General features: G+C 53.3%; 1 pseudogene; it reads left to right on the top strand.

Moving 5' to 3' along the window:
* The first annotated feature begins 5,439 nt into the window (after positions 1-5,439).
* Positions 5,440-6,354, top strand: LOC111257916 (annotated as a pseudogene).
* Positions 6,355-10,046: the final 3,692 nt, after the last annotated feature.

The raw sequence follows: 10,046 nt of genomic DNA, 5'->3' as shown, positions 1-10,046 counted from the left end.
CGTGGATAGGGTTGGACTTGTTGAGTACTTCTGTACTCACCCTGTTTCGTTGCTAAAGAAGAAGATCCGGACTTCGTCGCCGAGGATTTTGAGTAAGAGGTCATGTCCGCACCCAACGCTGCCTGTGGTGTTGGCCTGCGCAAGATGCTTCTATTGCCGTGTAGTCCTGAGTGCTGTCTTTTGGCAGTCGCTTGGCTCGCCATTGTTATTTATTTGCTTATTATCGTGGCGTGGCTTTCACGCCCACTTCCTCGGGAGTTGTACGGTATTTGAACTATCTGTTGAATAAATGTGTTATCAGCCTCCTGGGACTGATATTTGCATCACATTTAGTCTCCGCTAATGTGGGCATGCTTCAGTGGCACTGCTTGGCATGCGTCTATCTAACGTCGAAGCAAAGCCCTCGGCGTATCTCCGTGGAACGCCGCGCTTTGTGCCCTTAATGCTTCCAGCACCTTACCGTCGAGGACCCCTACTCCACCGTGCACTCAGGGATTGCTTCGTCCTGCCCGCACGAGTCCGCCACCAACACATTCATCCGCTGCTTGAAAGACCAGCTCCACCCAAGCATTGAGAAAACCTCCACATATTTGGAATTTTTGTTCCACTGCTTGGCGTTTTCTACTCCCGTTGCTTCCAGTGTGGTTGTTTCTGCAATGAGGCGACTGCCTTGACACGAAGGGCCTGGCGGCGGCAGACGAGCTATTGAAGCCGGAGATGGCGGCTAGGGTGCCACAGGATGGTGGCGGCCAATGCCTGGTTGGCTGCCGGAACAACGAGGGCGATGGAGGTGAGCTTGAGCGCGCTGAAATGGAAGAGGAAGGCAGAGGGGGAAGAAAAGCGGCACGGTCCGCGGCAGCAGCGGCAGCGGCGGAAAAACCCTTGGTCACACCCCCTCCTCCTCTCATGTCGACGCGCACGAACTTGTGGAACCAATCGGGAGTTATAATGGTAAGACCTGGGCGTGGATTGAGCCGATGCCCAGTTAACGAGGCTAGGCGTTACTGTAACGACCTCGGTTAAAATCCTTCGTGTTAATCTTAATCCGAGTCCCTGATCCCCTGTCTCAGTTTACCAAGTCTAAGTGCTCAACCTCCAGCTCGGTCCCGACCCCCTGTGATCCGACCCCTCGCTGTTTTTCCCCAGTTCCGACCCCGCCGACCCCCAACCCACCGCCGGATCTTTCTAAGTCCTCCCACAACGCCTCCCTTCAATCTGAGCCGTGGACCACCGAGACTGACCGAGGGACCCACGAGATCTTTCTCCCAGATCTCCCGCGACAGGCGCACTCGAGTTGCATGCTCGCTTCAGAGTTCCCCAGCCGCGTGGCTCAACTCCTCCGACGCCCGCCGCTCCGCCTCGTCGCCGGCCACGACCGGATGGATTCTCGCGCCCCCTTCCCCAATCGCAGCGGAAGCTCCTCTGCTACCCTTTTTGCAGCACCTCGCCGCCCGTGCCCATCATCACCTCGCCAGATCCCGGCTGCAGAGCCCGATGCCGCCCGTCTTTTCTGTCACCCCTCTACAGTCGCGCCGCCCGGTCCTCGCTACGCGACGATTCCTCCTCCGCCAACCCAGACCACGGTAGCGACAGCTCCTTTTCCCGCCCTGTCATAGCTCCGCCCCGACAATCTGTTGCTCCGCGCTTGCCCGCGCGACCGCAGCCGCCTGTCTTCTCACCTGTGCGCCCTCATTTCTAGCGCCGTTTCCCCGGTCACTTCTATTAGATCCACCGCACCACGACGCCCGCCTCCGCCAAATCTCAACCACCGGCAAACCCGCACCTGCGCCGCCCTGTCATCGGTGCCCAATGACCGCCGGTGTCATCCCCAAAGTCCTGCTCCACCGCCCTTGTCGCTCAATCGCCGCCTCGGCAACGCACTCCATCGCTTCTTCCCCGGCCTTCGCGCCGCTCTTCCCCCCCTTCTCTCTTCCGTGCAGCTATAAAAGGGAATGCCGGAGCCCCGCCGGAGTTCCCCTTCGCCATCGCTGCCCTCCCGCTTGCTCCCTGTTCGTGCTCACAGTACCACCGCCTAAGTCTGAGGAACTCTCCTCTCCGCTCCAACACCACCTTCCCCAATCCACCAGCCACTGCTCCCCATGCTGCACAAGAGCTTGCTTGTGGTCCACAAGAAGCACCGCCGGAGTACCACCGGACATCCTCGCCGCTGTCCTAAGCCTTAGTCTTTCCGCCCAAGCCTGTTCTTTCCCGACCCCAAGCCTCATCTGTAAGACGAAGGTAAGCTACCGACCCTTTGTTCGCCTCGTCCGACCCCTCCTATCCGCCCGACCCCGGTTCCGTCTCGCCCGACCCTGTCTGTTCTGCCGACCTTTCTCCGCCTCGCCCGAGGGCTCGGCTGTATCTTTTTCCTTGAACCGAGGGTGTATGTGTAAAACTTGAGGACTTTTCAGCGTTAAGTCTGAGGACCCCTAGCACATCTATTCCTCTAGATTAAGGGTCAGATCATAAGTTCCTTCCCATCCGACCCTTATATCTTGATCTCCACCAACTCAAGCGAACCCCCCACCCTCCTGTAACTTGCCGCAAGTTTCTGGGCTCAAACTTGCAAGTGTTGCTGTTGAAATAACCGTCTAAATGCTAACCCATGCATTGCATTCGTGTAGAGCTGCGTCTCGCCGATGGCTTCTATGAACTATGCCCGGCGTCAGAGGACGAAGCTGCAGCAGAGCTCTCACCTCCAGAAGCCGAAGCCGCCCAAGCAGAAGAGCACCTTCCCTCCTCCTTGTTCGAAGGCAAGCCCCAGATGCATGAATCCCCTGTGTTTTACCAAACTTGCGCATGCCTTCTTTAACATGCTTGTGCATTTACGTATAGGAGTTGTTTGGAACCATATATGCATAACTTAGCTCCCTTGATCTGAACACTAGCTGTTGGACCGAGTAGATGCCTTGCTTAACTAGGAAACGGTAAAAGCCGAGTGATTTTCTGTCACTCGCGAGTTGTAGGAGTTGGTTGTTTTCCTTCTGTTACAATTATAAGGACGATGGACGGGGCAAGGTGTTGGGTAACTTTTTGGTGGTCGGTTGATCGCCCCGTCTATCTATGAAACTTGCTAAGGCCCGACAGTGGTGGTGTTCGTGATCAAGTATTTGAAAGTACTAATCTCATACCTAGTATGGGATGGGGAAGCCTAGTACCTGATTGAACTAGGGCGTGGCTTATACCCCTGCTGTCCCTGGAACGAGGTTCCCATGGTGCATCATGTGGGTGCAAGTGCGGTCACAGTACGGTAGAGACCGGGACTGTGGAGCATTGCATGCCAAGGGAAGTTTGGACCTGACACGCGCCTGGGAATTGATGGGGACGGCCGACACAGGAAGCGACTCTTGTGGTGCGCAGATGTCGTGAGATTAGGTTCGCCATGCATGGTTAAGAAACTCGAATCGATTCGTCTGCCTCTCACAGTTTGAGACTGCTTGATCGCTATGTCATCCTGAGTAATAAAGGAATCTGATGATGACATGGTCTTGATGATGATATATATATACCTTTTGGTTGGTTCTATGGTTGCTTAGAATAGGTTGCAAACTTAGACCGGATAATGAACTCAGAACCGGAGCTAAAACTTGAAAGTAGTGATACACCTAGCGCTTTTGGCAAACAAACCCCTCAGCCAAAAGGCCTTGCATGTCTAGAAGTGGTGGAGTAGCGTACTCCCTGTCGGTTAAGTCTTGTTGAGCTTAGTAGCTCAGCCTTGTTGTGGCTCTTCTTTTTCAGATGAAGTTGCTGCCTCTGAGCCTTCCTCTGTTGGCACTTGGCCGCCCCAACTCCCTCCGGGTTGGACGGTTGAGTGGGATCCCTCCTCGGACGGCGAGGAGAGGGATCACTGATGTCCCGGTTGGCCTCACCAGGGATGTCCGACCCCGACGAAGTAGCTTCCGCTTGTTGTTTTACCTTCTGTCGTTTTCTTTTGAACCTTGTAAACTCTGATGTTGTTTTATGGCCAAACTAAATGGTTAATCTGGTAACTCAGGGGACTTGTTGTATTCTCTGGAACCGCTCACCTTCGTGTGGGTTTGCTAATCGGTCCTGTTCAAGTGGTTAAATCGGATGAAATCCAATGGCACTTCGTGTTTACTTGGTTAAGGTATGAGTGTCGCATATCAGACGACTTAATCATGTTTAATTAAGCAAATCCGAAGTGGATCCGCCACAGTTAGCTAGACAAACGCCAATCTATCAAACCCAAACACCATGCTGGCGCTGACGTGGTAAGCTCGGCGTCTCTTCGAGGAATGCCGAGTCACTAACCTCAGCGTATGCAAACACCACGCTAGGTAAAGGGTCCATTTTTTGAAATAGTTTCACCGAAGGTCTTTTTGTGAAAATAGTTCCGCAAAAGGGCTAAAATGAAAAAAAGCCACGCACGGCCTAGTCCTGGCCTCGGCGCAAGGCGGCTAGCATGGCGCAAGCATGGCCAGCCCCTGCGGCTGCGTGGTTGATGGCACATCTAGCTCAAGGTCGAATCTAGCAACCGATGCAAATGTGGGTAGCCCCGACCCAGCGGCGGCCGGTCAGCTCGAGCGGCACTAGCCGAGCCCTGTGGGCAGCTAACTTGAGCAACGGCCTCGGGGAGCGAGGCACTTATGGAGAGAGAGGAAGAAGGAAGAGGAGGGAGGGATAAGGAAGAGAGAGGGTGTAGAAAGCCACCTGACATGTGGGGCCCACTACCACGTCATGCAAAATCATTGTCAAAACCAGCGAGGGGCCAAAACCAAACGGGTTTGGAAGTTGAGGGACTGCGAATACCCAGTTTTGCACATGAGGGACTAAACTCGGACTACGACAATAGTTGAGGGATGTCGAGAGGACTTTTTCCTATCGCAATGCAACATTAGAAATTTCCAACTTACGGGTGACGAACTGACGACCGATCTATGTTCCTGTTCACTCAATTTTCTGCCCAATAAAATGATGCCACATAGCTAAATGACAAAATGCCAATTAATCAAGTACTCCCTCTGTTCCAAATTGTACGTCGTTTTGACCTTTCTAGGTTCATGGGTATTACGATGCATCTAGACATACACTCTATCTAGATGTATAATAATATCTATGCACTAAAAAGCTAAAATGACATACAATTTAGAATGGAGGAAGTATATACAAGTACATCTATGCTTCAAGTCAATACCTGACCACCATTCTTGGCACCTTCGACTCCAGAGGCCCATTATCAACAGTCCTGATTAGCAAAAACACAAAACGCCTTTAGCAGAGACCAGAGAGGTAGCTTATTAGCTTTTACACAAAATGCCTTTGGCAGAGAGGTAGCATATTAGCTTTAAGCAACACAATGCAATGAGGGGAGCGGTGGTGACCAAGGCCTCGCCGGTGCTTGTCGTCCCATCGGAGTCGGAGATGATGATGTGACACCACCGCTGGCCGGCGACACAGTCGCCCCTCTCCTCATTCGACATGGTCTTGCTTCCTTTCTCAACGAAGTTGCTGCTCCCCTTTGATCGTCTAATGCATGATCCCGTGGAGACGATAAAGAATGCTCTATCGCGGGCGCTGGCTCACTACCGCCCCATCGCCGGCCGCCTCGACGGCAAAGGCGACATCGCGTGCTCCAGCGAGGGCCGCGTTCGTGGGAGCGTCAGGCGGCTGCGCGCTGGAGGAAGCCATGGCCATGTTGCAGTAGATGGACCTCACCGTCGGCTACCCGGCGTGTTCTGCCGCGACGTTGACCCCTTGTTGCTGGTGCAGGTGATGGAGTTCTCCGTCGGCGTCACATGGAACCACCTTCTGGCCGACGGCGCGGGGATCAGGCAGTTCTTGTAGGCCGTCGGCGAGCTCGCGCGGGGAGTGTCGCCGCTGTCTGTCATCCCGGTTTGGCACTGGGACGACTCGCTCATGGGCCTCCCTCGTCGATGGTTGCGGCGCGGAGGTCAATGGTCGACAACAACGGCCTTGTTACCTAGCCTGTCATGACGTTGCCTTCCCGCTGAGCTTGGTCCGTCGCAACAAGGCCGAGTTCGGCGGCACGACGTTCAGGCCGTTGCGACGGTGATCTGGCGGTGCCGCACCCGCGCCGCCATGTCCCCCGGCGACCCCACATCCTCTGCGCTGCTCTCCTTCCCATGCAACGCGCGCGCGCACGTCGTTGCTAGGGCGGGCTACTACGGCAACTGCGTCGTCGGGCAGATGGTGCCTGCAATGAGCGGCGCGGTGGCGAGTAGCAGCATCGCCCACCATGTCAGCCTCATCAGGCACGCCAAGGAGAAGGTGCTGGACCTGCTGTCCGGCTTCGGCTCCAGCGACGGCGGCGTGGCAGAACACTACTGGAAAACTAAGTATTTGTCCCGAGACTCAGTACCAATTGTGTATTGACCCGGTACTAACGGCTAGTCCCCAAGGAGCACCCGTGACCCCCTTTAGTAACGGGTGGAGGCTTCACTCGGTACTAAAGGTCACAAATTAGTACCGGTTGAAGCCTCCAACCGATACTAATATGCCTGAGAGCCTTACCAGGTGGTGGAGGCTCCACACGGTACTAATTGGTGGATGGGGATCCAAAATTTGGTCTTCACTGGATTGAAGTCTGCACGCGTCCACTCCTCTTCGTCCGCTGGTGACTCTCCCTCTTTAATTTCTCCCAAACGACCTCCCTCTCTCCCTTCTCCCCCGATCCCTTCTTCCCCTGGTCCGCTCCTCACCGGATCCCATTCCAGGTGCCCCTCCCCTCCCCTCACTGCTATCCCTCCCCTCTCCCCCTGCGCGCCCCTCACTACGATGCCGGTGAGGAGCGGCGGCGGGGCGAGGTGAGGCGACAGCACGACGGTGGGGGAGCGCAGAGGCGGAGTGGCGGGCGACGGCGCGTGGAGCAGCAACGGGCGATGGCGTGTGGAGCAGTGTGATCTGCAGCGCAGTGCAGATCTGCAGGGCGGCGCGGTGGGAGAGCATGGAGACGCGGCAGGGGCAACAGGATCTGAGGGGTGGCGGCGCGGTAGGACAAGGTGTATGGCCTCAGCTTACCTCTCTCTCTCCCTCTTTCTCTATCTCTGGGCGCCATCGGCTAGTGGCGGGGCCAGCGGAGCGCATCACAAGGGTGGCTGGCTAGGCGAGGGGGTCGAGGGGGAGGCGAGGTGGCCGGTGGTGATGAGGAGGAAGGGAGGCCAGCGAGGATGAGGAGGAAGGGTGGCTGGCGGTGACATGGGGGCGGCCGGGTGGGTCCCTAAATTTGTACCGATTGGTACCTTTAGTACCGGTTATTTGATTCGGTACTAAAGGTCCCCCTTAGTATCGAAATAGCAATACCGGTTGCACAACCGGTACTAAAGGGGGGTTTGAACCCGGTAATGAAAGCATGGTTCCCAGCAGTGGAAGAGAGGCAGGTCGACTGGTACAACAGGCTCGCCGTGGTAAGCTGGCTGAACCTGGGTTTCGACGCGGCGGACTTCGGCAGCGGCGGCGCTGCGCACGTGACATGGCAGTGTGGCATGAGGAGCGGACGTTGGCGCCGGGATGCATGGTGTGCCCGCCCTACCAGGGGATGTGGTGAACGTGTCGTCGCTGTGCGTGATGATGCCGGAGCATGCCGACGCCTTCCTCGGGGAGCTTGAGAGGTTGATCGCATCAACGTAGTTAAGCCGCGAATCATGCTAGTCTACGGTTGGCTGGTAGATTGGAAAAAATTTCAGCCTTGCTTATTTTCTTCTGTCGTGTCCTATCTATTGCTTGCTAATTTTGAATTAGCCTTGAGGATGTGTAAATGAACTTTTAAATTTTTACTCAACCAATTACAGTAACTTTTTTAATTGTATTCATCTATCACTACCTATATGTTGAACTAATTATCTTTTTTAAACAGTATATATTTAAGAATGGAGAAAGTATCTGTAATGAAGAGAGATCTTGCACTATTGGAGATGCGTTGTGAGTTAGAGGGATGCTATGGGTGGTGGAGGATGTAAATTGCACAAGGGTTAATGTGACCTTGTAAATTAGCGGCACAGCGTGGAGCGGGCGCAGGGCTACGTTGGGGTTGCGCAGGGATACGATAAGGGTGAAGCCGTAGGTGCCGTTATTGGCGGGTGCGAGGCCGAGGCGGGAGAGGGACGCGGCCTCGATGGTGGCGGCGACGGGGCGGACGACGGCGAGCGCGATGGCAACGACCGACGGCAATGGGCATCAGGATGCAGCAGATGAGACGGAAACAAGGTTTGAGGGCTCCAACGCTGAGTTAATGTTGGGAAAAAACATTAAAAACTGAGTGACATGTCAGTTTGAAGGCTATTCCCAGTGGTAAGTTTCATCTCGCAGTTTTCAAAGGTGACATATCACCAAAAGAGGCTTGAGTTGCTTTCGAAAAAAAAAGGCTTGAGTTGATGAATGAAACCGATTCCCTAATGTAAAGTTTCATTTCACAATTTCATAGGCGGTGCATACCATTCACCAAAAGAGGCTTGAGTTGATGAATCAAACCGATCCCCCGATGCAAAGTTTCATTTCACGATTTCATAGGCGGTGCATACCATTCAATTGCAAGGTATGTGATTGGATATGGTCAGATGAAATGAAACTCTCTAGCCCCCAATGCCAGTTTCATCAGGTTTCATAGTCTTCAAAACAGTGCATACACAGTTTCATCCTAATGAAACTCCTTCCCTTTCTTTTCATAATTACGTTGTCATGTCATCACATATGCTGATGTGTCATCATATTTAATGTGCATAAAATCTCTATGAAACTCCCACTAGGATTAGCATATGTGATAACATGATAACATGCTTTAATATTCAGGCCCTTGTAAGAAAATCGAGTTGGACTATCATATATGATAACATGCTTTAATATTCAGCCCCTTGTAAGGGAACCCTTCGGAGAAAGAAACATTTCATTAAATTAAAGTCCATCAATTAATAGAGCTCCTGCTTGTACCTGGCGTTGCTGGTTGGATCCGCCTCTGCTCGGTACTTCCCTATCGCATGCAACAGATAATGGCACCAAGGAAGAGGCTGGAAGCCAGCTCCCTGGTGGACTAAGAAGCTTCAATCTTTGAAAACAGCAACATTGGCACAACAAGCAAGTGACCATGCACTTGAACCACTGAATGCCTCACAGATGGTCGTCGGCTATAACTTCATCATAGAGATCATGGGTAGACACTTGTTGCCTCAATGGCAGGACCCAATCGATGAGCAACAAAAAAACGAAGAAGGGGATCCATGCACACTAACCCTATTTTGACATAACTGGCAGTGGAATACGTACCTCACAACTAATCCACCGGGAATTTCACCAATGATGATGCAATCACAAAGGAAGAGTAGAGGAGAAGAACACATAGCCATGCAATACCGACACCACCATGGGTAACCCTAACCTAGCTAAGAACTACTTATTAGGTATGGGTATGTAGAACTAGATGTGAGATCCCTGGTTCGCCTCTCCACCTGAGCTAGGGAAGACTACCAGAAGTGCAGGGAACCAACGAGGATGAGCCAGATCGAGGGAGCTCTTTTCCACCGCTACAGTAGAGAGTGAAGAAGGAAGAAGAGTCAGGATTCTCCAAATGTAACAACACACGTTCTTCTCCCATCAAAACGGATCGTCACCTCTCTCTCCTGTCATAGTCTCATCCTTCCTACTACATGCAGTTTCTTCTGGACCTTTCCCATCTGACCATCTCCCTCGTGTTCCCAACGTTACCTCAATTCCCCATCCCTCCTAAATCAGCCACGAATCCATTAAAATAGTAATAAATCAAGCTTAGATCTACAAATATAGATGTGGCGTCCCGCCCCCGGGGCCGGGCCCGCTTACACCTGGCAGCTCTCTAGGATATCAAGAATTCCCTCACAGACCAACACAAGTCTTTTCTGCGCAGTTTGTCCTCACTCGTGCGCGTTCTTCCGGGCCAAGCACGCTTAACCCCAGAGTTCTTTGAGGATGAGCTTCCGGAAAAGAAGTTGCAACTTGTTGGTATGAGTATTCTATCAATCCTATTAAGCCTTGGGCCAGGATGTCACGGACGTGGCCAAGAGGGGACGTTCCTAGCTTGGGGTTGACCGACGAGGGCG

This window comes from Setaria italica, chromosome VII (genome assembly GCF_000263155.2).
Source record: "Setaria italica strain Yugu1 chromosome VII, Setaria_italica_v2.0, whole genome shotgun sequence".
Classification (NCBI taxonomy): domain Eukaryota; kingdom Viridiplantae; phylum Streptophyta; class Magnoliopsida; order Poales; family Poaceae; genus Setaria; species Setaria italica.
This window is presented reverse-complemented; position numbering and strand designations above follow the sequence as displayed.